This window comes from Macaca thibetana, chromosome X, assembly GCF_024542745.1.
Source record: "Macaca thibetana thibetana isolate TM-01 chromosome X, ASM2454274v1, whole genome shotgun sequence".
NCBI classification, from domain to species: domain Eukaryota; kingdom Metazoa; phylum Chordata; class Mammalia; order Primates; family Cercopithecidae; genus Macaca; species Macaca thibetana.
The window spans coordinates 110,892,429-110,919,966 of NC_065598.1; the positions used below are offsets into that span (position 1 = coordinate 110,892,429).

At 38.8% G+C, this 27,538-nt stretch overlaps 1 long non-coding RNA gene and 1 other non-coding gene across 2 annotated transcripts in view; one reads left to right on the forward strand and one right to left on the reverse strand.

Annotated features, from left to right (window-relative positions):
- Nucleotides 1–2,623: 2,623 nt before the first annotated feature.
- LOC126946634 (uncharacterized) overlaps nt 2,624–27,538 on the reverse strand; it is a 30,544-nt gene continuing 5,629 nt past the window's right edge. Inside the window, exon 3 of the long non-coding RNA XR_007722727.1 lies at nt 2,624–2,740. This is a non-coding gene — a long non-coding RNA (uncharacterized LOC126946634). The remainder of the gene's footprint in view (nt 2,741–27,538) is intronic.
- Nucleotides 17,770–17,900, forward strand: LOC126947017 (small nucleolar RNA SNORA64/SNORA10 family). Its single transcript, XR_007722871.1, has one exon. It is a non-coding gene; the product is annotated as a small nucleolar RNA SNORA64/SNORA10 family (small nucleolar RNA).

The window sequence follows — 27,538 nt, forward strand, 5'->3', positions numbered from 1 at the left end:
ACAATAGAGAAATTAAATGATAAATGATTCATAGATCTACAGTTCCCCAGGTGATTCTGATGTACACAACTTAGTTGAGGCCCAGGTAGCCTAAAGAGTATGACAATTGGCCTGGAGGGAGAATCAAACCAAAACCATTATGAACATAAATAAGACAGTTAACCTGCCCCTTACCTGTAGGTAAGGGCATCCTGACATTCACCATCCTGTAATGAGAAGCTCCCGGTAAATGAGGATGTGTGGGACTGAAGAAATTGTCGGAAATTCAAGAAATTTAATTAGAGAAAATAGAATAGCCAAACTACAGCCCAAGGCTGAGGCCGCTGGAGATAAAACTGTTTAGGACATATGCTCTGGCAACATACCAGTAACAAAATCTGGCAGCCACATGGCTCTCTGATGAGGCTTACCTTTAGCCAGTTTCAATATGAAGAGTTGTCCTTTATATATAGCTTATATCCCGCCTTGCTTTCTGTCCCCTTCAGCGTTTCAGTTGCTTGTCTCAGGATCTTCTCCAAATGTATTATTCCTGTCTTGTACATAGACCAGAACTATAAAAAAGAGCCCGGATGCAGACACCTCAAGGATTTACAAAAGAAAAAAAATAGGATGACTGCTTACTGGTTTTTCCTCCAATTTGTCTTAATGATGTTCAACATTTTCCTGATTATTTTGACCGAAACAATACTTGGGCAGCTGTCCTCAGGGAATAGTCTATAAAGGACTCTTGGCATCCCTTCCAGGGATGACAAGTCAGAACTTGTCATTTTAACATATGCTTGAAGAAATCAAGAAGTAAGGAGATTTTAGGGGGAGAAATATAGATGTGATTTGAAAAGCCAATTCCAATAGAGATAAGTTGTTGGGATGGACTTCTATGGTAGAAAAAAAAAAAGAGTAGAGGCCAGGCGCAATGGCTCACACTTGTAATCCCAGCACTTTGGGAGGCTGATGCAGGGGGATTTCTTGAGCCCAGGAGTTCAAGACAAGCCTGGACAACATAGTAAAACCCCCTCTAAGACTAGCTGGGTATGGTGGCACTTGCCTGTAGTCCTACATATTTAGTAGGCTGAGGCAGGAGGATCGCTTGAGACAAAGAATTTGATGCTATGGTGAGCTATAATTGTGCCATTGCACTCCAGCCTGGGCAACAGAAAGAGATCCTGTTTCTAAAAAAAAAAAAAACAAAGCAGTGGTATAACTGCCTGGGGAGTAATTCTGTCTAGCTAGAATGTAATGTGAATAAAGTCATGATGGATGCGGGGATTATAAATGTGGGTTGGGACCAATATACTCATGTACTTTCTCTTCAAATATAATTTGTTAAAATGATAATTTAGGCCAATCTCAAGGCCAATTTTAAGAAGATTCTGCCATTAACAGTTAAGATATCTCTAAAATGGGATAATAGAATCTATTCTATTTTCCTTACCAGAATACTGTGATTACCAGATGGCATAAGGGTTATGGAAGACCTTGGGTAATTGACAAGTTGTCAATTACAATTACAGAGTGGTCATATTGCCTACAAAATTCCCCATCAGCTCCTCCTACTCATCTCTAAGCTCTTATATTATATGTCCTACAATGCTATGTTGACTGTAATCAAAATACTTCTTGGTTTAAAAACTTTCAAAGTTGGGGTTTTCTTTAAGTTTAAAGTTCTTTTCTCTAAGGCTCCCACTTTTGTATCTACTTTCTACTTATCCCAAACTCTAGTATAGCATGATTTTCTGTTATGGAAATCAAGCAGGTTTTCTCCATTACGTTCTGTCCTTCTTGTGTTTTCATAATCTTAATGTTTACTCTCCATTTAACCAGATTACTCAATGGATCATGAGACTATCTGGAGTCTGTAGCTTCCAGAAGCCTCTCGGGAGTATTTGTCTTGCATTTATTCGGAAGAATGGTCTGCCAGAAATAAAAAGTTGACAGACAGCAGATTTTTAAGAGTATTGGAAGGCATAAAAGTATAATGGCTAAGAGAGGAGTTGGATTGCCTCAATCTATAATCCTGGCTTTATCTGTTTCCTCTTTATAATATAGGATCGTTTCAACTGTTGAGTTAGATAGCATATGGAAACTGCTTAGCACCAGGCATGATGTATACGGAGTGCTTAATTAGTGTTACCTATTATCATCATTGTCATCACTATATAAATAATAAAGTTGACTGTTTTGATTTGTAAGTATTCTATATGAATATGTATGCAAAAGCATTTCAATCTAATAAGCAACCACAAGGCTAATCTCCATTACTTACGTGTAGTCAAAGTACATAGATTCATGGCTTATGCCTCAGATAATTGAAAACCCACCACTTTCATTTAGGTGGCTGTTTGGAGAAAATACGTCACAATTGCATAATGCTTTATGATTTAAAAGAACCTTTTAAGCATATTTGCACTTAAGCCTCATAATAAATGATTAGAAAGATGACTGGACTTTTCCAATACCACACAATAATTGTGCAATAAAACTGATATTTAGAACCTAAGTCTTGATCCTTATATCATGAAAGACTTCTTTATTATTTGTTAAGATCCCCTGGACCATCTTGACATCACAAAACAAGTATGTGTTAGAAAAGTTTTTATTTTAAGAAAAATATCCAAAAGTTTGCAGCCAGATGCGGTGACTCACATCTATAATCCCAGCACTTGTGGGGACATTGAGATGGGAGGATTGATTGAGCCTAGGAGTTCAAGACCAGCCTGGGCAACACAGTGGGACCCCATGACTATGAAACAAACAAACAAACAAACAAAAATGTTTTAATTAAATAAAATGCAAATAAATAAAAGTTTGTATGGCAAATTTATAAAGAAATTTATAAGACTTAAGGTGACCAATGGAATAGGCATAATAGAATGCCCATTCCCCTCAAAGCCCAAAGAAAATGTAAGACTTTCTTTGTGACTGCCCAGGTTGTAAATTTCATCATGTTTCAGGTTCTCAGACCTCAGTGGTCAGAGATACTCAAGGAGAATTTTATTTAAGACTATTAAGTGTAAAAAGCAGCTACAGATGGAGTACTTCTATAATTTTACTTCATCCTTGGTGAAAGATATTTTCATTCCATGCTGGGAACTGTTCTTTTTCCATCACTCAGATTACTTTATGAGCTATTTGCTTTGCCAGTAACTACTTTTCTTCCTCTTTTAATGGAATGAAATGGGCAAGGTTAATGCTCATTATCAAATTGGAATGCAGAAGCAACATTTACCATACTTCAAATTTGCCACTGTAGAAACTGTAAAAAATATATGTATATTCTTTGTATAACATTATGTATGTTAGTAATATCAAAAAATAATAAAATAAAATCCCCAGAATTTTCTGCTTTCTCAAATAAATTCATTAAGTGTAAAGAAAGAACTCATTTTTAAGATCTTCTGATTTACACATTCAAAGCATTGAGAGGGTAGATTCCAGATTGATAACCATAAGGGTCTTTAAAGTGGTATTTTTAGGCAGGGCACGGTGGCTCATGCCTGTAATTCCAGCATGTTGGGAGGCCAAGGCGGGTGGATCTCCTAAGCTCAGGAGTTTGAGACCAGCCTGGGCAACGTGGAGAAACCCCGTTTCTACCAAAAATACAAAATGGGCAACATGGAGAAACTCCATTTCTACCAAAAATACAAAAAAAAAAAAAAAAGCCTGCCATGGTCGCGTGCCTGTGGTCCCAGTTACTCAAGAGGCTGAGGTGGGACGATCGCTTGAGAAACAGGGAATATATATATATATATATATTCTTTTTTACAGTTTCTGCATTGGCAAATTTGAAACACACAAACACACACACACACATACACACACATACACACATAAGTTTGTTACCCACTGAAAAACTCTGAAGAGACCTTGATGCATTCAAAGCTATGAAATTTAGTGAAATATTTAAACTCACTAAAAACAAGCAATTGAAGTAAGATATTTCATGTTTCTTAAAATTTTAACTGTCCAAAAGATTTTGAATTCTCAGAATGTAGGGTTAGTCTCTCTATCTGTATATGAATATAAAATTAGTTACCAGTCATTACATAATAAATAAAATTTTTTTAATTTCAATCCTCCTTCTTCTGTAACAAACTAAATATCAACAAATTTTAGGCTGGGCACGGTGGCTCACGTCTGTAATTCCAGCACTTTGGGAGGCTGAGGCAGGCGAATCGCCTGAGGTCAAGAGTTCAAGTCCAGCCTGGCCAACACGGTAAAACCCCATCTCTACTGAAAATATAAAAATTATCCAGGCGTAGTGGTGGGTGCCTGTTGTCCCAGCTACTCAGGAGGCTGAGGTACAAGAATCACTTGAACTCAGGAGATGGAGGTTGTAGTGAGCCAAGGTCATGCACTGCACCCCAGTCTGCATGAGAGAGGAAGACTCTGTCTCAGAAAAAAGAAAAGAAAAGAAAAGAAAAAACAAATTTTATTTCTGGATATGAGTAGGTGAATAGATCACACTAACTGATAGAGAGAATGGGGAAAAAAGGAATGATAATTGTGTAGCACAGTACCTATTCTAAAGTTCACATTCTATATGGAACAGGGCATACGACATCACTTTTTGTTATTTTCAAAAAATATAAAGATACTCAAAGTTCAAGATTAATGATTTTATGCTATAACACCTCAACACACTAAAGAAACAATTATAGGGAAATACATATAACATTATTGGTAAGACACACACACACTGACAACTTGGCTATCTGCTTGTTTGAGTATAAATGTGTGGTGTATGTGCCTTCAAAACAGGGCCTAGACTTTTAGCATAAGAATAAAACTGCAGATACTTTTTTAAAATGCTACTTTATTTGTTTATTTATTGAGATGGAATTTCACTCTGTCACCCAGGCTGGAGTGCAATGGTGCAATCTCAACTCATTGTAACCTCTGCCTCCCCGGCTCAAGCAATCCTCCCACTTCAGCCTCTTGAGTAGCTGAGACCAGAAGTATGCAACCATGCCAGGCTATTTTTTTTTTTGTATTTTTGGCAGAAATGAGGTTTCTCCATGTTGCCCAGGCTGATCTCAAATTCCTGAGCTTAGGAGAGCCACCCGCGTTGGTCTCCCAACATGCTGGGATTACAGGCATGAGCCACCATGCCCTGCCTAAAAATGCCACTTTAAAGACCCTTATGGTTATCAGTCTGGAATCTACCCTTTCAATGCTTCGAATGTGTAAATCAGAAGATCTTAAAAATGAGTTCTTTCTTTACACTTAATGAATTTATTTGGGAAAGCAGAAAATTTGGGGATTTTATTTTATTATTTTTTGATATTATTAACATACACTTTAGATAGATCTACAATGCCAATTTATAACTAAGGCAATTATCTGAGTAAGTCAGACCAAAATATCCACTCTTATCTCCTTTTATGAAGCATTTTGCTCTGTTCTTCAATGCTCAAGTTGCAGCACTGAAGTGGTGTCTCAAGTGATAATAAAGTTGATGTTAAACTCTCTATATGTCTTAAATAATAAGTCTTAGAAGTGGAACAGGAGTGATCCTCTATTAACCACCTACTTTCCTAAATGAGGAAACTCAAGACCAGAGAGGTGAAATGGCTTGCCCCATATCGTGAAACTAAATGTTGGCACAGCTGGAGTACAACTAGGTCTCCAGCTTTATGCTCTAGTGTACTTCTAACTTCAAGAAACAGACTGAGACCGGACGCGATGGCTCATGCCTGTAATCCCAGCACTTTGGGAGGCCGATGTAAGAGAATCACTTGAGCCCAGGAGTTCGAGTTCAGCCTGGGCAACGTGGCAACACCCTGTCTTTACCAAAAAAGAAAAGAAAGAAAAAATAAGAGACCACCACAAGTTTTAATTGGTTGTGCCCAAAAGTATAAAATAAGTTTATCAGGCAGTACATCTCCGTGCATACCAACCATACGGGAGCTCATTCTCAGCAAGGCTGCAAAAAAAAAAAAAAAAAAGTATATAAAGGTTTCTGTTTAATGGAACTTTCTTGCTTTTAAAATGATAACAGAAGTAGCTGGGCGTGGTGGCTCATGCCTAGAATCCCAGCACTTTCAGAGGCCGAGGTGGGCGGATCACTTGAAGTCAGGAGTTCGAGACCAGCCTGGACAACATGGTGAAACTCCGTCTCTACTAAAAATACAAAATTAGCTGGGTGTGATGGTGTACACCTATAGTCCCAGTTATTCAGAAGGCTGAGGCAAGAGAATCGCTTGAACCTGGGAGGCAGAGGTTGCAATGAGCCAAGATAGCACCACTGCACTCCAGCCTGAGTGACAGACTTATTATATCTGGTAGTTTTTTTGTAGATTCTTCTCTGTAGAAGATCATGTTATGTGTGATTAAGGAGAGCTTTAACTGCTTTCCTTCCAATTTGGATGCCTTTTATTTCTTGCCTTATTACACTGAGTAGAACTTCTAGTACAATGTTGAATAGAATTGGGGAAAGCAAACCTCATCTTATTCCTGATCTTAAGAGCAGCTTTTCACTTTTTTTCCCTTTATTGATACATAATATTTGACATATTTATGGGGAAATTGTCAGTGCTTCTTACATGCATAAAATGTGTAATGATCAAGTCAGGGTATGTGAGGTATCCATCACTTTGAGTATTTATCATTTCTGTGCCTTGGTAACATTTCATATCCTCTTTTCTATCGAAAAGCATTCACTTTTTTAAACCATTAATGTGATATAGACTACAAAGTTTTCATGGACAACTTTGGCCAAATTGAGAAAGTTTCTTTCAATTTCTAGTATCCTGAGATACCAGACATGACATCTTTTTAAACTTTTGCAGGTTTTTGAAGGTTAAACAAAAGATAAAATAATCATCATAAACAGAAGGACATCAATGTTTTTTCATTAAAAAGATTCCTGAGAGGGCAGATGTTATATATGAAAGTGCCTAAATAGAGTTATTTTTATGAGACAGGGTCTTGCTCTGTTGCCCAAGGTGAAAGGCAATGGTACAATCACTGCTCACTGCAACCTCGACCTCCTGGGCTCAACTGATCCTCTCACCTTAGCCTCCCACCTTGCTTCCCAAGTAGCTGGGACCACAGGCATGCGTCATCATGCCTTTTATTTTATTTCATTTTTGTAGAGACAAAGTCTTACTATGTTGCCTAGGCTGGTCTTGAACTCCTGGCCTCAAGCAATCCTCCTGCGTTAGCCTCCCAAAGTCCTGGAACTATAGACGTGAGCCACCGCACCCGGCCTAAATAGAGTTCTTATGCATTTCTAGAGACAGCTCAGGGACTTATTGTTACATGTTCTTCTGCAAATGACTTCAAAAGAAGACGGTGTAAAAATCATATTTTTAATAAAGAGGTTGAAGAAAGTATAAGAAATGTTTCAAAAACAATAATTTTTAAAATATAATAATGATTTTTAAAGTTATTTCATCATCACATATATCTGCCACAATGGAATTATAACTTTAATAGGAAGCTGTCTCGAGTTTTGTAAAAAGGTTTTCTTATGACACAATAAAGCAAATACTAAAAATCAGTAATATTTCCTACAAGTTTTGGTTGCACACCTGGGTGTGCTGGAATGTGCCTGTAGTCTCAGCTATGCTGGAGGCTGAGGTGGGAGGATCACCTGGAATTTGAGGCTGCAGTAAGCTATGCTCATGCCACTGCACTCCAGCCTGGGCAACAGAGCAAGACCATGTCTGGAAAAAAAAATGTGAAGAAGATGTATCTATTTTTTTGTTGAGATGAGGTCTCACTCTGTTGCCCAGGCCAGTCTTGAATTCCTGGCCTCAAGCGATCCTCCCATCTCAGCCTCCCAAAATGCTGGGATTACAGGCATAAGTCATGGTGCCCGGCCTGAATTATGAACCTTTCATGCATTTGTGAACCCTCTGATGGACGTGTGAATTGAATGTTCATTGAAATGATCAGAACAGGTAAAGCACCTGATTTATATATTTTGGGAAGTGAGAGTCTTTAATTATAGGAAAAGTCTACATGAGGTCTACATATTTATTTTTCAAATTGATGTGACTCAGTGCCATAGACCCCCTCCCTCCTCCACCCATTTATACTGAGCCTTCTTATTCAGAACAGCAGAAAGTTGAGGCACTTAAAGTTGAAGCACTTATCTGAATGATTAAACCCAGATCAACAAGTGAAGAGCAATTGTAACAGCACAAAAAGAAGACCAAAAAGGGGCTTTTTGGTCTTTTTTTTTTTTTTTTTTTTTTTTCAGATGGGTGCAGGGCTTTAAAATAATTCATTTATGAACTGAATGGTCTTCTTCACAGAAGATCTTTCCATTCATTCAAAGAAATATCATATGCTGAGGAGACATGCAGGAAGGGGAAAAGATGAAAACCCAGGGAATAAAAAGCAAACCTGCCTCCTAAAAATTAACGAGTCAACTGGAATATTGCATAATCAAACAATGTTGTCTAAGGTTAAGGTTGCTAGATATGGCATGAGGCATACTTACACTAAAAAAAAAATTATTTATTGTTTATCTCAAATTCAGATTTAACTGGGCATACTGTCATTTTATTTGCTAAATCTGGCAACTCTAATAAGGTGTTATACCCTCACATCTGTGGCATTTAAAATTCAGAGTTGGGTTTTATAATTTAAAATCCTTTAAAAAGCAAAGCATTTTTACCCTGCTGTGTGTAGGGGGAAAAAACACTCTTTCTTCCCCGACTGTACAAAAAAAAAATTCGAAACCTAACTGTTCCATGATTTTTGTAAAGGTTTTGCAAAATTCATTTACAGAAATTAGATTCTAAGTTCCTATGTGATGTCAACATCAGTGTAAGACAAAGTTCTAGGATTGTAAGTTTTCCAGTTATCTGTGGATGCACTACCTTCTCAATCAGAGCATTGTATTTATGTATTAATGCCAGAGTTTATGTTTCAGTGAGCTTGGGGGAAGGGGAAAAATTCAGGAACACCGCTTTGCTATTAGTCCTGGCACAGTGAGCACAATGTAGGCTCTGTATCTGCTTAGTACTTGCTGAGCAACAGAGGGTTAACATCTTTTTCAATGTTGCCACTCAAATTGCTGCTTACCATCTAAAGTACAGGGCACAGAGTGGAGAGAAAGGCCACAAGGGTCATTATGCTTTGGTTGGAAAAGACGTATTATTATTTTCATTCTATTCAATGCCAACAACCCGTTTATTAAAGGACGAAATTGGAAATTCTCCACTTTACTCTTGAGGACTGTTTTATTTCTACAACCTGAGGAAAAGAAAGAAGGCTTTACAAATGGATCACTGCAGTTGTCAGGGCCTTTTGATGCCCACAGGCGGCCCTCATCCAATTACACTATGCTCATTGTTGAAACAATTGAATTTCATTTCATCCTTATATTGTGTTTAAATTTTTTTTGGATGTTGTCTAGCTGCTGCTGTAGAATTCAAATATTTTAACATCTGGTAGCTGAGGCTTGCTTCATGAAACCAACATATTATTTGGTCAGTCACTGAAGGAAATTAATTACATAAGGTTTCAGCTTGGAGAAATCTCTCTCTTCTGTAAAGATATATTCTATTTCATTTGTACCACCATGTGTCACTTATTCCTTTTTGCTTTGTATTATAGTTGTGTACCTGGTTCATCTCCCCTATTCAACCATGTAGTCTGCTCATCTTAATCTGCTCATGCAGAATTTTATATTATACACCATAGTTTCTTTCAGTTTAGTTTTTTGTTTGTTTGTTTGTTGTTAATACAGACAGTCTCCCTCTGTTGCTCACTCTTGTCTCAAACTCCTGGGCTCAAGCGATCCTGCCGCCTCGACCTTCCAAAGTGCTAGGATTACAGGCATGAGACACCATGCCCAGTCACATCACATCATAGTTTTTGTTTTTGCTTTATTTTGGTTTGGTCTTTTTTTGTGGGGGAAGTATCATAGGTTCTTGATAAATATTTGTTGAATTTGGCCGGATGCAGTGGCTGATGCCTGTAATACCAGCATTTGGGGAGGCCAAGTTGGGAATTTGAGACCAGCCTGGGCAACACAGTGAGAATGTGTCTCCACAAAAAAAAAAAAAGAAAAAAGAAAAGAAAAAAAAATTAGCTGGGCGTGGTAGCCTGCGCCAGTAGTCCCAGCTACTTGGGTGGCTGAGGTGAGAGGATGGTTTGAGCTCAGGAGTTCGAGGCTGCAGTGAGCCATGATTGGTGTCACTGCACTCCAGCCTGAACGACAGAGCGTGACCCTATCTCAAAAATGGATAGATAGATAAATAGACAGGTGGATAGATAGATAGATAGATAGATAGATATTGTTGAATGGATGAATGTGTGAACTGATTTTGTGTTTTTATATATTTTTTTTGTACAATGATCAGAGGCATACCCAGATGTATGGGGCTTCCAAGCAAATAACTCAAAAAAGAATTTCTTCCCTTTCATTAACTTGAAATAAAAGGCTTTAGACTTCTGTTATCCAGGACTACTTGGACGCAGAGAGAAAGAGGAGAAAGGTTTTGGCATTTTCCCCACAGACAAAATCTAAACTTCTTGGGCCCCTGTCGGTAGATACAGAGGTTTAATTATATTAAATAAAATTAAATAATAGTGGTAAGAAGTGAGTGTTAACTCTAAGTGCAGTGTATTCCAGAGTCTTAAAGCAGGTCTTTTTTTTTTTTTTTTTTTTTTTGAGACAGAGTCTTGTTCTGTTGCCCAGGCTGGAGTGCAGTGGCGCGGTCTCAGCTCACTGCAAGCTCCGCCTCCCGGGTTCACACCATTCTCCTGCCTCAGCCTCCCTAGTAGCTGGGACCACAGGCGCCCGCCACCACGCCCAGCTAATTTTTTCTATTTTTAGTAGAGACGGGGTTTCACCGTGTTAGCCAGGATGGTCTCGATCTCCTGACTTCGTGATCCGCCCGCCTCGGCCTCCCAAAGTGCAGGGATTACAGGCTTGAGCCATCGTGCCTGGCCTAAAAGCAGGTCTTTTATTCATTATTAGTTGGATTTTAGGTCAGTGTAGTTTTGCATATCTGTAGGATGACTTGAATGTAGCCAGAGAGAGGATGACAAACACTGGAGGGCTAGAAATGTTACTCTGGAATGGGGAACAGAGATGTGAAAAAAACCTTGGATACAACCATGGGAAGAACAGTGCATAGTAAGAATAATGAGGAAGGGGCCACGTGAAAAAAGTTGGAGGCTAATTTAGAGATTCCGCTGAGAAGAAGACCAAGAGAATATATTTAGTATTCAAGAGGCTAAGGACATAATTTTGAATCTAGAGAGAGGTGGTCCTAGATTCCAGATCAAAGGCAATGCTCTTCCTTAAAAATACAGGTGGGAGGGAAGGAGAAAACATGAAATACAAAGAGAATGAAGAGATAGATGGTGAGGTCAAGCAAAAAATGCTAAAACTAGTGAGGAAGAATTGAGGATCCCACAGAATAAGGCTAAAGTAATGAGTTTAGGCACTCTACTGGAAAATCGGATTAAGACTTTTGAAATTTGATTAATCAACTTTAAAAGGATACTGGTCCTTACTATGTACCAGTCATTATACCAGGTTCTTTTTCTATTATATCTTATTTAATCTTCAAATAACTAAATAAAAATGTTTATCTCCATTTTCCAGATTTCAAAAAATGTGGCTCATATACATTATATTCAAGATCACACAGATAGTGGGAAATTGAAAAAGAATTCCAACTCAGGAATAATTTAAGGGGTTCCTGACAGACTTGAATCCCATATCTTTTCCAGTACACTTAATGAATGGAGCTTGACTCAGAAGGGTTCAAATAACTATGCATCTCTATATTTACTGCTATATAATTTATTTGTTACCCTCTGAGATTTGATAACACTGGAATATAGTAATTTTGTAATAAATAAAGGCAAATGAAATCCTAAAGAGGATGGAGGTCAGAAGGGAAATTACATTGCTCGGAAAGCGTATTTCCCCTTTCCTGAAGGTGTGACAACAGAAAAATACATGCCTGGACTCTCTCCACCACCTCTCAACCCCCATATCTCTCAATTCCCTAATTCTAGGAACTAGTTTTATGTAGTCACCTCTTACAGGTGTGCCCTCACCTCGTGTGCCAACTCAATCCAGATTCTAAATGGGGGAGGGGAAAGGCAAAGCAACTTGGTGGCTATTCACATCACTCAGTTCATATCACATCACATCACTCAGACTGAGACCTTTTGTTCCACTTTTGATGTAGATCCTGTCAATAACTTGTGCTCCTTCTGACTTTAATAGCTCTTCAATTGATTTCCTGCTTTCTCCCTCCCTTTGCCATCCCGCTACTTCAAATCATTTCAGGGACCGTATTACTTGACCTTAAACTCTACACTTGTCAACACTGACTCACTGGTTCCTGGAGCCACATCTTCCAGATGCTGACCACTACTAGCACTTCATCCAATTCTATTATTAATAATAATAAAACTGATGAAGCACTGTTAAATTTGTTCTTTTACCTGGGCCTTACAATCGTGTATACTTGGGTGCATGTGTATCTTTTTAAAAATTGTTGTTGGGACCTTACACGTCATGAACTTAGCTAACTCATTAAGTCTAATCAGATATGTAAAAGAAAGTTAATGATCACAGTCTAAAAACAGAATCTGAACTCTAGAAAGTCTTAATTTGCAATATAGAGCATTGAGGTCCACAGAAATGGCTTTTTACAGAGGATTCCTTTCCCAAATTAAGAAAAACACTATATGATTCCTTGGCACAGAATTAGACCTTACAAAAAGAAACTTCTGGTACATGTATTTTCTTTTTCCTTTTCTTTTTTCAAATCAGGGTCTCACTCTGTTGCCCAGGTTGGAGTGCAGTGACCATCACTCAACCTCCAGGGCTCAAGTGATCCTCCCACCTCAGCCTCCTGAGTAGCTGGGACCACAGGTCCCAGGCGCACCACCATGCCTGGCTAATTTTTTAAATTTTTGGTAGAGATGGGTTCTCCCTATGTTGCCCAGACTGGTCTCCAACTCCCAGGCTCAAGACTGGTCTCCAACTCCCAGGCTCAAGTGATCCACCCACCTCAGCCTCCCAAAGTGCTGCGATTACAGGTGAAAGACATCACAATTACAGGTGAGAGCCACCACAATTACAAATGAGTTCCTTATCCTCATTTGAAGGATAAGGAACTTGAAGAATTGTGAGTCGTTCTCAGACATGAGGTTAGCAGAGCTCCTTTTTCAGATTTTAATACTTAAAATCCAGTACCCTTAGACTTAAACCCTGTTGTATTCTGACTATTTCTTTTCCTATTAACTGATACACTGTTTTTTGTTTTGTTTTGTTTTTTGGGGTTTCTTCTCTAAGACAGGGTCTCACTCTGTCGCCCATGCTGGAGTGTAGTGGTGAGATCAGAGCTCAAAGCCTCAACTTCCCAGGGTCAAGCAATCTTCCTGCCTTGGCCTCTCAAAGTGCTGGGATTACAGGTGTGAGCCAACGCACCTGGCCCAGATCTGTCTTTGAACTCAAGTCCTCACATGCTTGTGTTTTGTCCTTTGCCTCCATGGGTGCTTCTCTTTCACCTAGAAATTCTCAAATATTAGAGGGCACCAAAATTACCTGGGACGCTTGTTAAAATGTGGATTCAGGGACCTCAACCCCAAGAGATCTGATTTAGGATGTCCGGAGGAGGGACTCAAGAATCTCCATTTTAACAAGTATCCATGTGATTCTGATGCAGGGAGTCCAAAGACCACCCTTTGAGAAATGCTATTTTAACTAGTTTGAAACAAAGCTCCAGTCAAATAATTCTGAAAGTGAAAATGCTGGGGTATTATTCAATTTGAGTGTTGTGTTGCCTTGAGTTATAGGGCTCTTACACAATGTGAAATGAATAATGTGGAATGTTGTTCACTGCAATAAAATGTCAACATTTCAAGTCTTTTTTCAAAAGACTTCTTAAGAGTTGCTCTTTCCACACACGGTCCTGTTTAAAAGGAATTACAGCTGCTCCTACTTTTATAACTAGCACGTCCAAATCTGCCTATAAAATATTTTAAATGAACAAAGTACAATTACAGCTATATTTACAGTTGTGTAGAACAAATCCATTGCCTTCAAAATTATAAGTCTGGCTAAGTAAAACTAACCAAAAACTCTACTGAAAAACAATGGAATTTTTAAGCACATAAGCAATGGAACAAATCACATGTGGAAAAATCAATAGATTTAGACTACACAAAAATGGAAAAAGTTGAAGCTCAAAAGCCATTACTAAACAAGAAAACCTAAAACACAAGCCACAAACTGGGAAAATATTTGCAACAAACATTAAGAAGGGTTGATAGATTTGAAATATAAAAAAGCTCACAAAAGTCAAAAGGGAACATGGATAAAGAACAAGAACAGAGATAAATACATATGGGACAAGTTTAAGAACTTAATGGTATACATATTTTTTAACATTCAGCATTTTAAAACACCAGTGATATATACCATTTTTGTCAGTCAAATTAAGAACTTCTAAGGGAGAGAAATTCCAGTGAAATGGATAGGCACTCACAAACACTGCTAGTATAATAGATGGGCAAATTGGTGTAAAGTTTTAGTTTTTTGTTTTTTGTTTTTTTAAACAAGGTCTCACTCTGTCGCCCAGGCTGGAGTGCAGTGGCACAATCACAGCTCACTGCAGACTCAACCTCTAAGGCTCAAGGGATTCTCCCACCTCAGCCTCCTGAGTGGCTGGGACTACAAAGGGCCACCATGTCCAGCTTATTTATTTATTTATTTATTTATTTATTTATTTATTTATTGTAGAGTTGGGGGACTCACTTTTTTGCCCAGCCTGGTCTCAAACTCCTGGGCTCAAGTGAATCTTCCCTGCCTCAGCCTCCCAGTGCAAAGATTACAGGTATGAGCCAGTAAGCCAAGCCTCAAACTTTCTTTAAAACAGTTTAAAAATTCTTACTATGAAAGTTTTTTGAAAAAAAATTACATACTTAGTTAATTCCTTTCTAAGTCTCTAATCAGAGATTTAGAAAAAGGATTAAGAACAGAATTATTATTATTATTATTAGAGACTTTGAGACTTGAGTCTCACTCTGTCACCCAGACTGGAGTGCAATGGCGCAATCTCGGCTCACTGCAACCTCTGCCTCCCAGCAATTCTGCTGCCTCAGCCTCCCGAGTAGCTGAGATTACAGGCACCTACCACCAGGCTCAGCTAGTTTTTTGTACTTGTAGTAGAGACGGGGTTTCACCATGTCTCATCATATTGGCCAGGCTGGTCTTGAACTCCTGACCTCAGGTGATCCACCCACCTCGGCCTCCCAAACTGCTGGGATTACAGGCATGAGCCACCATGCCCGGCCAAGAATTATTTTTAAGATGGAAAAATTGGAATCAATCTAAAGATGAAAAAAGAATGTTTAAAGAAATAATCCATGGTATATGCACATGACAATGTTACATAGCAATTTAAAATGGTTTTTTCAAGCACTTAATGGTGCTTAAAATGTTTCAGATACAAGGATGCTTTGAAAAGCAAGATATGGCATTTATACATAATATGATCCCAATTTTCTTTTAAAATATTTTTATATGCATATAAAAAAAGCTGTAAATAAATAAATCAAAATGCTAACAGCTGTTATCTATGGGTGTTAAGGTTTTTATTCTTCTTTTTAGTGATTATCTGTGCTATCAATTCTCTACAATGACCATATGTTACTCTAATAATCAGAAAATGCAATAAAAGGTATTTCAAAAGCCCCTCTGAAAACATAACATAAAAAAGGAAAAGTTGTCAACTTAATTAATTTATAGTTTGCAAGTGACAGAGAACACTCACCACTTATTTCTGTAGCAGGCACTGGAATCCATTTATGGAATGCCAGTGACCTTATATTCTCAAGACAACTGCTTATCTGTCTCTCTAATTGGAAGAGAGGGATATGGAGAAAAGACAACAGTCTCTAGGAACAGATGTCTGAAGGGAGATAAACCAAGTATCAGGGTAAAGTAAAAAGAAAATTTTACTAACAATCCTTAGTCTAACTATATTCTAATTTAGAACTATTAGCCCAAAACATTTCTCCTTGTACAAACTGGTATACCAGTTGATCAACATAACTAACACCACTAATATTTTAAAAAATATATAGGAAGGGCTGTCCTGCATGAATTTAAATTTGCAATCATATGAGCAATGTAATTTCTTCCTTAAAGGTTAGATGATTGGATAGGGGTTAATTTTGATAATGAAAAGACTGAAAAAGAATATGACATATGCTGGATTACTTCACCCACCCTACCAAAGACCAACTTTGTATAAGAAAATGCTAAAGAATCTTAGTCAGGCCTCCATATTAATTTTGTATTGGTAATGCTTGATAGAGAGATCACGGGACATAGATAATTCTAGTACACTATGTTCTAGCTGAATACCCAACTAGAACCCAAATGTCTTCATATTAAAATCAGCATGGCAAATGGCCCCTTCTTGGTTGCTAGGCAAACAAAAACAAACTGGGGGTCACTTCAGGGAACCTGGGAGGAAGGCAGAGCCAAGGTTTTCTCCCAGGTCCATAGGAGGTCATGACTTGAGCATTCCCAAACTGAAAGAGGGAAATTACATTTGGTGAATTTCATTCTTCATATTAAAAGGATAGGTTCAAAATTGAGAGATTTCATAGGTTGATGCACTATATCTAACTAATCAAATCTCTGCCCAGGGCTAGATATGCCAGCTGACAACTGGGTAGCCACTGTATACAACGTACATTGTAGCTGGGTTAAGGCACTGAATGAAAGAACTAGCAAGGAGTTAGCTAAGAACACTTTAGCAAAGATGAGTCTATTTTATTTAAACCTATCCTTTGGAAGTTAGCAAAAGAAAGGAGAGACTAACAGCACACATGGAAAGGCAGATATTGTAAGGATCTTGTGAAGTGTGAGGAGGAGGGTTACTTAAATAACAGAAGAGAATGGGTGAAAGAGCCCTGAAGACAGATTTTTGCCTATTATCAATTCCGTAGACATTTATTGAGCCAGGCATTGTGTCGGTCCTGGAGATACATGGAAAAGGGCCTTTCCTTAAAGATTTCATGGTCTAACAGGGCACAGTGACTCATACCCATAATCCCAGCACTTTGGGAGGCAGGTGTGTAAGGATCACTTGAGCCTAGGAGTTGGAGACCAACCTGGTCAATACGGTGAGACCCTGTCTCTAAAAAAAAAAAAAAAAAAAAAAATTAGTCGGTGTGTGGTGCACACCTGTAGTCCCAGCTACTCAGGAGGCTAAGGTGGGAGGATCGCTTAAGCTTAGGAGGTCAAGGCTGCAGTGAGCTGTGATTGAGCCAGCGCACTCCAGCCTGGGTGACAGAGCGATACCTTGCCTAAAAACAAAAGAAAAATGGATAAAGATTTCATGGTCTAGTGGGGAAGATAGATATGTGAATTACAAAGTATAGTCAAGTCCTACATACTGGTAAAAACTCTGGCAGACAATTCAGTCTCTTCATCTTTCTTCAAACATTTATTTGCTCTATTGTATACTTGGGACTTAGAAACTACAGATACAAAGACCAGTATGATAGGGTCACTGCCCTTAAGGAGGTTATTGTAGTCTAGTTGGGGAAATAGACATATCAACAATGGCAATGGCAACAAAATGCTATGAACACTAGGTATAAGATGTTATGAGACTGAGCTCAGTGGCTCAAGCCACCACTTTGTGAGGCCAAGGAGAGAGGATGGCTTCAGCCCAGGAGGTCAAGACTGTAGCGAGCTGTGATCATGCCATGGCACTCCAGCCTGGCCTACACTGTCTCTTAAAAAAAAAAAAAAAAGTCACGAGACTCTTAGCTATCCATAGTTACGCTTGGCCTCACCTGTGCAACTTTCTTAATGGGGAGAGAGAGAGATCTCTTTGGGAACTCAGATTGGCCTTATGGTGGCCTCTCTTTCTTTGAGGGGCACAACAGGTCCTGGATGATGGGGGGGAAAAGATGTTATGAGAATGCAGACCTAGACGCATTAGCTTTGCCTGGAAGGGTTAGATAAATCATCTCCAAGGATATGCCATTTGATGTGGGACTTGAAGAATAGTTAGGTATCTGCTAGATTAAAAAGGAATGTGAGAGCAGGCCTCAGAGAGGAACAGAGGGTAAATGATGAGTTACTGTTTACCAATACTATGTGTCAGGCACTGTATTAGGTGGTTTATATGTTATATTTCATCCTTCATTCAATAACAATTTATTGAGCATGTGCTATATCCCTAGCACTATGTTGAGGTGCCAATTGTCTGAATTTTCCCATGAGGATACCAAGGCACACAGAGATGAAGTGACTTTTCCAAAGCCACACAGATAGTAAGAGATAGAGACATTTAAACCAAATTCTGACTCTCTCCTAAACACATATGTTTTCAATTCCACTCTCCCAAGCTGGATTATATGGGTATACAGGCAAATTTGGGAAATAATGAAATCTCTGGTGTGGCTAGAATATATAAGGGAATGTGGGAGTTGAGGGAGGGGGTGAAGAGCAGCTGCAGAAAATCTGTGGAATGTTTCACTAATTTGCATGTTAATGTTTCAATATCTGGTCATTTGCATTTGATTTCAGAAAAAGAAATAATTTCTTTTTTCCTGCCTTTCTGAGAAGATCCTGGAATAGGTACAATAACAACTTAAGCTTTTAAAAACTTATGACCCAATAATGTGGACGGGGTAAAACAAAACAAAACAAAAGGGAATTAAAATTGATTATCAACGCAATCATTTTTTACTTGTAATTACTTTAAAACATCATAAGTCATGAATATTTATCATCTTGCTTTCCAGACAATATACTAGGACCCAACCAATGATTAGAGAACAGCTGTCTGAAGCAAATATGCAGAAGAGTACCAAATAAAAAAGACAGCTTTCATGTTGGATCATAACTATATTGTGTTTGGAGAGTTCCATGTTTTCTTATTCCAGAAAACATTGCCAAAATCTGCATATACCTTGAAAACTCATTACCTATGAAATTAAATCTTGTTAAATGATCTATAAATGTGTTGAGTAGTGTTACAAAATAAAAGGAAGTGTTTTGCAATTAAGATTGAATTGTTGAGCAGTACAAACCAACAGTCATTTCGTGATATTTCTTTTCTTTTTTTAAGTAGGAGTCTCAGGCCGGGCATGGTAGCTCATGCCTGTAATCCTAACACTTTGGAAAGCTGAGGTGGGTGGATCACTGGAGGCCAGGAGTTTAAGACCAGCCTGGCCAACATGGTGAAACCCTGTCTCTACTAAAAATACAAAAAATTAGCCAGGTGTGGTGGCGCAAGCCTGTAATCCTGGCTACTGGGGAGGCTGAGGCACGAGAATCATTTGAAGCTGGGAGGCAGAGGTGGCAGTGAGTCGAGATCGCATCACTGCTCTCCAGCCTGAGCTTCAGAGGGAGACTCTGTCTCACAAAAAAAAAAAAGGAAGGAAGGAAGGACAAAAGGAAGGAAGGAAGGAAGGAAGGGAGGGAAGGAGGGATGAAGGAAGAGAGAGAAGAGAGAAAGAAAAGAAAGAAAGTAAGAAAGAAAGAAAGAAAGAAAGAAAGAGAAAGAAAGAAGAAAGAAAGAGAAAGAGAGAGAGAAGGAAGGAAGGAAGGAAGGAAGGAAGGAAGGAAGGAAGGAAGGAAGGAAGGAAGGAAGGAAGGAAAGAAGGGAAGGAGGGAGGGAGGGAGGGAGAGTCTTGCTCTGTCACCCAGGCTGGAGTGCAGTGGCTCAATGACAGCTCACTGTAGCCTCCAATTTCTAGGCTTGAGGGATCCTCCTGCCTCAGTCTCCCGAGTAACTGGGACTACAGGTGTGCACCACCATGCCCTGCTAATTTTTTAAATTGTTTATAGTGACAGGGGTCTCTTTTTCCTGCCCAGGCTGGTTTTGAATGCCAGGCTTCAAGCAATCTTTCCCCTCCACCTCCCAAAGTGTTGGGATTACAGGCATGAGCCACCTACTGGCCTCCTGGTATTTCTATAAAGCCTTCAGGGCAGTAATTGAAATTACCTATTTTAGGGATCCTGGAAAAGAATTGTACCTTGCACTGAGATTTAAGATGTTGGTTTTAAGTTTGTAGATGTTACTGTTTAAGCAAATAGTTTCCATGGAGTACCAAAACATTACAATTAATTTAATGGTTTATAATAGGAATAAGTGAAAATATAGAAATTAGCTATGAGCATAGCACTTTCACTTTATATAATTTTAAATAATTTAAAAACTGTATTTCTTGAATTTATATAATACTTTACGCTTTCATACAGTTATAAATTATGTATCAGTTTCCCTTTTAGAAATGAAACTCGTATTTCTAATTATTTATAAAATGCTATAAGGCATTTGGAACAAATTACAGTACTACTGATAAGCATTCACTTAGCCCAATTTTCTGACCTGCACTTTGGAGGCTGAGCTGTTCCAAATCTTCAGAGCATTTTCCTTCCTCCACAAAAAAAAAAAAAAGGTTGATATAAATGTTAATGAAGGTATTGATTCATTTTTGAAAAATAATATATTTAATTCAAAATGGAAAACAAGGCACAGGAAAGATCTTAATGTTCTGAATCATTTCTGGTTAAAAAAATACATATTACTATTTTAAATACTGCAAGACAAATTCAAAAGACGAAAGAATCCTTGACAACTGGTTCTCATCTTGCACATCCATTCTGTGCATCTGGGGAGCTCCAATACATAAGCATATGTTGCTGGGGGCTAGGAGAGGCTGGTATTTACATTCAGATTTAAAGGAAGTATTGCCAACCCTTTGCAATCTGTTACCTATGCTTCTCTCATTTGTGGGATTTCTCTTCTGTAAAAGCTGAAATTCACACTAATCCAGAGAGATTATGCCATTTTAATGAGCAGTACCTGCTTTGATGAAGGTAAAAAAGAAATTGGAAAGCTTTTTAAAAAGCTGCAATTTATTTATCAGCTTTGATGAAGAGAAAAGAAAGGATCTATTCCTTTAACAGAAAAAAAAGGATCATGTATACTCAAAGATTAGGTAAGGGAGAAAGGAGACTTAAGGAAGCAAAGTAAACAAAGCCTTTCCATTGTGTGGCAGAATTACCTGACAAGGGACCTCTTTGCAGACATTGAATTGTTCCTAAAGATGTGAACAATTTACTCCAGCCTCCCAAGGAATAATACAGTGACTTTCATGTCTCTTAGAATCAGAGTTATTAATTAGGGAGCAGGTTCAAGGAGCAGCTCAAATAAAGAATCTTTGCATTCTGTGATCTGTCTGAGGTACTGTCTCAAAACTAACAAATCATCTCTCTGCTGAGGTGCTATTCAGATTTTGTCTTACCTTGCATCCTCATCACCCCCTTATCTTGGATCAGATCCTTAAAGCTTGGATTTTTCATTTCCTTTGGTTGACAAGGTTCCTGAACTTGGTCAGTCCAGTACTGGCCCTATACTTCTGCGTAGGTGCAAGACTTTGAAACACACTTATAACCTACTGAGCCAGTACCCTATTGTTGACGTCACTTCTGTAGAAAACTAACAGCTGAAAGGGACTCCACCCTACTACATGACATCCGTTATGGAAATGTCTCTGAAGTGCATCATTATGTAGCACATTTGCAAAGCCACATTTAAAACGGAAATATATAAAAAGAAAATTATAATCCTCAAAAGGCCACCTGCTAAAGTGACTTTATAAAAGGACTTGAAAAAAAAAAGATTAGGGCAAGTCAATTTGCTGTTGCAGGGCTCAGTTTTACTCATCTGTACTGTGAGGGGAGTGGTCTATAATATTCCCTCTAATACAAATATCCCATGGTTTTAATTATCAAATTATTTTACTTTTAAAATTTGATGCTTCAAAAGAGCCTAAATTAAGTAAAATTGAATGAACTGTCAGCCATATGCTTTGGGTGTTTTTCTTTTTATAGCACATTAAATTTAGAATACATTTAATTGGTTTAAAATTACCCCCTCTGAAATGGTTTATGTGACCCATAATTCAGAGTTTATCAGGTAGAATAAGTTGGGCTATAATCATGTGTTTTCTTTTAAAAATTGGATAAATTGGCCAGTCACAGTGGCTCACATCTGTAATCCCAGCACTTTGGGAGGCTGAGGAAGGCGGATCACTTGAGGCCAGGAGTTCGAGACCAGCCTGGGAGACATGGTGAAACCCTGTCTCTGCTAAAAATACAAAAATCATTAGTCCAGGCACGGTGGCTCATGCCTGTAATTCCAACACTGAGAGGCCGAGGTGGGTGGATCACCTGAGGTCAGGATTTCGAGACCAGCCTGGACAACATGGTGAAACTCTATCTCTACCAAAAATACAAAAATTAGCCAGACATGGTGGTGCGTGCCTATAATCCCAGCTACTCTGGAGGCTGAAGCAGGAGAATCGCTTGAACCTGGGAGGTGGAGGTTGCAGTGAGCTGAGATCGTGCCCCTCAACCCCAGCGTGGACAACAGAGCAAAGCTCCATCTCAAAAAAAAAAAAAAAAAAAAAGCGAAATTTGGATATATTAAGCCTGCCTTTTAATACCATCTTCTACTATTTTCTCATACCATATACTCTAATACAATATCTTCTAATACTATCCTCTAGGTAATTAGGTTTCAGCATATGAATTCTGGGGGACATAAACATTCAGACCATAGCATGTAATAAAACATACGTGCTTATCTCAGAGATTTATCACCAGCGAGCTAACCATTTTTTCAAGGAAGTGAGAAGAAAGGTGCAATCATTAATAGTGTTCCTTTGCCTTATTTTATTTAGATAAAAGTACAGTGAATGCTTCCTGTAAAATCCTTTGGTTCTAATCACAAACTGTAGCGTCAGACAAGAGATGGAATCATCCCACACACTCACACATCTCAGCTCCTGCATTACTAGCAAAATGATCTTGGGCAAAAGTTACTTATTCCTTAAATCTTAGTTTTCTCATATGAAAATGGGAAAAATAATGCTTTCGTTAATGAGTTAGTTATTAGCATTAAAGGGATCATGTATATAAAGTTTCTAGTACAAGGCCTAGAAGAAGCTCAGTAAGTAGTAGCTATAATAGTTGCCATTTTATTCCTCCTCACTCCCTCCCACCCGCAAATTTGGCCATTGTGATTTCAAATTTGAAAGGCGAAAAAGAAGAGAGTAGACAGCCATCCCATCAGTTGCTTGGTATGAAACATTGTGAAGACCTAAGATTGTAATAATGAAAGAGTGCTAATTTCAATCTGTTTCGTATCATCAGTTATAAACCAACTCCTAAATACCTCTTTGAGAACATGGCTCCATCCAGATGCCAAGATAATATTGGAGCAAGCATAGTAATCCAGACAGGGGTCCACAGACTACAGCCTGACGACCCAAACTGTTGTTGTCTGTTCTTGTAAGTTTTACTGGCACACCACCATGCCTGTTTGTTCGTTTGTTTGTTTGTTTCTGAGACAGAGTCTTGCTCTGTCGCCAGGCTGGAGTGCAGTGGTGTGATCTCAGCTCACCTCACTGCAACCTCCACCTCCAGAGTTCAAGCGATTCTCCTGCCTCAGCCTCCTGAGTAGTTGGGATTACAGGCACGTGCCACCATGCCTAGCTAATTTTTTTGGATTTTTAGTAGAGACGGGTTTCACCATGTTGGCCAGGATTATCTCCATCTCCTGACCTCGTGATCTGCCCACCTCGGCCTCCCAAAGTGCTGGGATTACAGGCATGAGCCACTGTGCCGGGCCTTATTTATTTTTTAATTTATTTATTTTGAGAGGGAGTCTGGCTCTGTTGCCCAGGCTGGTGTGCAGTGGCGCAGTCTCAGCTCACTGCAACCTCCACCTCCCGGGTTCAAGTGATTCTCGTGCCTCAGCCTTCCAAGTAGCTGGGACTACAGGAACGTGCCACCATGCCTGGCTAATTTTTTTAATTTTAATTTTAATTTTATATTTATTTGTTTTTGAGACAGAGCCTTGCTCTGTCGCCCAGGCTTGAGTTCAGTGCTGCAATCTAGGCTCACTGCAACCTCCACCTCCTGGGTTTAAATGATTCTTGTGTCATAGCCTCCAGAATAGCTGGGACTACAGGTGCAAGACACCAGGTCCGGCTAATTTTTTGTATGTGTAGTAGAGACGGGGTTTCACCATGTTAGCCAGGCTGGCCTCGAACTCCTGGCCTCAAGTGATCTGCCTCCCTCAGCCTCCCAAAGTGCTGGGAATACAGGCATGAACCACCACACTCGGTTGTTTGTTTGTTTGTTTGTTTGTTTGTTTTTGAGATGGAGTCTTGCTCTGTTGCCCAGGGTGGAGTGCAATGGCATGATTTCGGCTCACTGCAACCTCTGCCTACCAGGTTCAAGCGATTCTCCTGTCTCAGCCTCCTGAGTAGCTGGGATTACAGGCATGCACCACCATGCCCTGCTAATTTTTGTATTTTTAGTAGAGGAGGGATATCGCCATGTTGGCCAGGCTGATCTTGAAATCCTGACCTCAGGTGATCCATCCACCTCGACCTCCCACAGTGCTGGGATTACAGGCATAAGCCACCTGCCCAGCTTGTTTATTTATTTTTTATGGTTGCTTCCACAACACAACAGCAGAGTTGAGTAGTTGCAACAGACACTGTATGGCTCGTATGCAAAAATATTTACACTCTGGCCCTTTACAGGCAAAGTTTGCTAACTTCTGACTTAGCATAATCTTAGGCATATGATCTCATTTCAAGTGGCGTCCTTTCCAAAGGACTCCCAAATATTTAAAACTTTTTATAAAGCCTTAATTAAGCAGTTTTAGGCCTACTCTATTCCAACCACCAAATGGGATTTAAGCTATGATAATGTTGCTCAGTTTATGAAAGGAAATGCCTCCCTGAATGAAAAACTTTACATTCTATTTTCACCCTTGTTCAGGTGAATCCATGGTATTGATAAAGAAACAAACCAGTGAAAACATTATTGGTTCTGAATTACCGAAGAGATGTGTGTTGATTCAGAATGAAACTTCTTATCTTCAAACCTTCTGTGGCACTTCCTAAAGAACTTCTTGGTTACTTAAACCAAATGTGCAATTATCTTTATAACTGCAAGTATTTATGAAAACTGTGGCATGATTTAAATACCTCGACCAATTTAGTCATATGGTAATTCAAACCTTTTTAAAAGTATCAAAAAAAGCACCTTTTACTGCCTAGGTTCTGTTTCTGGCTTATTTGATTTGTTTAAATGTTTTTTTGTAATGTTTAATTTACATCTCCTTTGTAGTAAGTTAAAGCACTACGTTCTTCTTTCAGTGACAGTGACAAAAATGGGATCATGCTAACCAAGAAGTGGATGAATTTATCTCCCAAGGCCCTTTTGATTGCATGAGTTTAGTTTCTTCTCTGCAATTACAGATCCTTTCATATCATATCCTCATTAGTATGGTTCTCAGCCTAATTCTGTCAATCTTCTCTTTTTGAATAGCAGCTATATAGAGATATGTTAAATCAAACTAAAATTTTGCCTGAGAAAGTCTTTGTACTTGTATACTCGAATTCTTAAGTATAAACTGCAACCTAACTTGGTAGGTAAGCAAACTGAAAACCTAATTTAGGAGTAGGCTTCTATAACAATAGCTGAGTCTCAGCCAATCACAGACGCCATACTTCAACAACCACTCGCAAGCAGCCAGCTGTTCAAACCCTTCTCAAATAAGGCAGAGGCCCAGCTGTTTCTGTACGCGCTTCTGTATTCTGTATGTTATTTTCCTGTTTCTGTCCATAAATCTTCTCTGACCATGGGGGAGCTCCAGAATCTCTGAATCTGTTCTGATTCTGGGGGCTAGCTAATTCTCTAATCGTTTTTGTTTTTCTTGCTCAGTTAAATTCTGTTAATTTTAACTTGCCTAAAGTAACAGATCTAACTTGCATATCATATAGTTCACCAATTAAAATGTACAATTCAATAGTTTTAAATTTATTCATAATAGTTATGCAACCATCACTACAGTCTATTTTCGAATATTTTCATTACCCCAAAAAGGAACCTCACTAGCAGTCACTCCTCATTTCCCTCCAATTGCCCATACCCCCAGTCCTAGGCAACCACTAATCTACTTTCTGTCTCTATGGATTTTCCCTTTTTGTACATTTTATATAAATGGAACCATACAATATGCGGTCTTTTGTTATTGGCCTCTTTCACTTAGCATAATGTTTTCAAGGTTCAACCATGGTGTCACACTGTCAATCTCTTTATAAAGTCATTATTTTGCATACTTAGTAGACACAGACCCAAATATTTAACTATAAGCATTCTTGGTAGAATAAACAGTTATAGCATTTAAAAATCTGATTATATTCTCTCTCTTTCTCTCTCTCTCACACACACACACATAATGCAGGCACACACTCGTAAATTCACCAAAATTTGGCCTTACATATTCAGAAATCAATTAAACGCAATAGATTGGACATGACTGTTTCTTTAGAAGTCTGGCTACTACTGTGGAAGATTATGGATAATCCTTATAAATTTTGAAATGTGTGCTACAATTTATTCTGAAGGGTTGTTTGTATATGTTTAAAAGACTTTTTTAATAGGAAGCCTCCAATATTTCAAATTACATTCTAATAAAGGTTGAGGTTGAATATTTCGCTGAAAAGAATGCTTTATAGCCCAGACACACAAAATGATAACATCAAGTTGTATATCTGAGCTAGTGCACTCACCTACCTTAAATTCTCTGTAAGTTACAGGCATGTTATTAATAATACTTCCTTAAAAGCAAAATGTGATATGTGCCAATTAATTTTGTAAATCTCATTGAGGGAGGGATTATTATGGCTCTAACTAAAGTAACTCAAAATTACTGTAACCTGGCCAGGCAAGGTGACTCATGCCTGTAATGCCAGCACTTTGGGAGATGGGTGGATCACCTGATATCAGGAGTTTGAGACCAGACTGGCCAACATGATGAAACCCAGTCTCTACTAAAATACAAAAAGTTAACCCGGCATGGTGGCGCACCTGTAATCCCATCTACTCAGGAGGCCCAAGAATGGATTGTACCCAGGAGTTGGAAGGTTGCAGTGAGCCGAGATTGCATCATTGCACTCCAGTCTGGGTGACAGAGCAAGACTCCATCTCAAAAAAAAAAAAAAAAAAAAAAAAAAAAAAAAAAAATACTATAACTAAAAGCAAGACTTTCTGTAACTTGCAGTTTAATTAATGTAAGACAAGAAAGATTCACAAATCTTTTATTTTCTTTCCCTCCTTCCCTCTCTCCCTCCCTCTCTCCTTCTTTTTCTCTCTCTCTCTTTCTCTCTTTTCTTTCTTTTTCTTTCTTTACTTTATTTATTATACTTTAAGTTCCAGGGTACATGTGCACAACGTGCAGGTTTGTTACATATGTATACATGTGCCATGTTGGTGTGCTGCACCTGTTAACTCTACATTTACATTAGGTATATCTCCTAATGCTATCCCTCCCCTCTCCCTCGACCCCACGACAGGCCCTGGTGTGTGATGTTCCCCTCTCTCTTTTCTTTTCTTTCTTTCCTTTCTTACTTCTGCTTCCCTCCTTCCCTCCCTCCCTCCCTCCCTTCTTTCCTTCCTTCCTCCCTCCCTCCCTCCCTCCCTCCC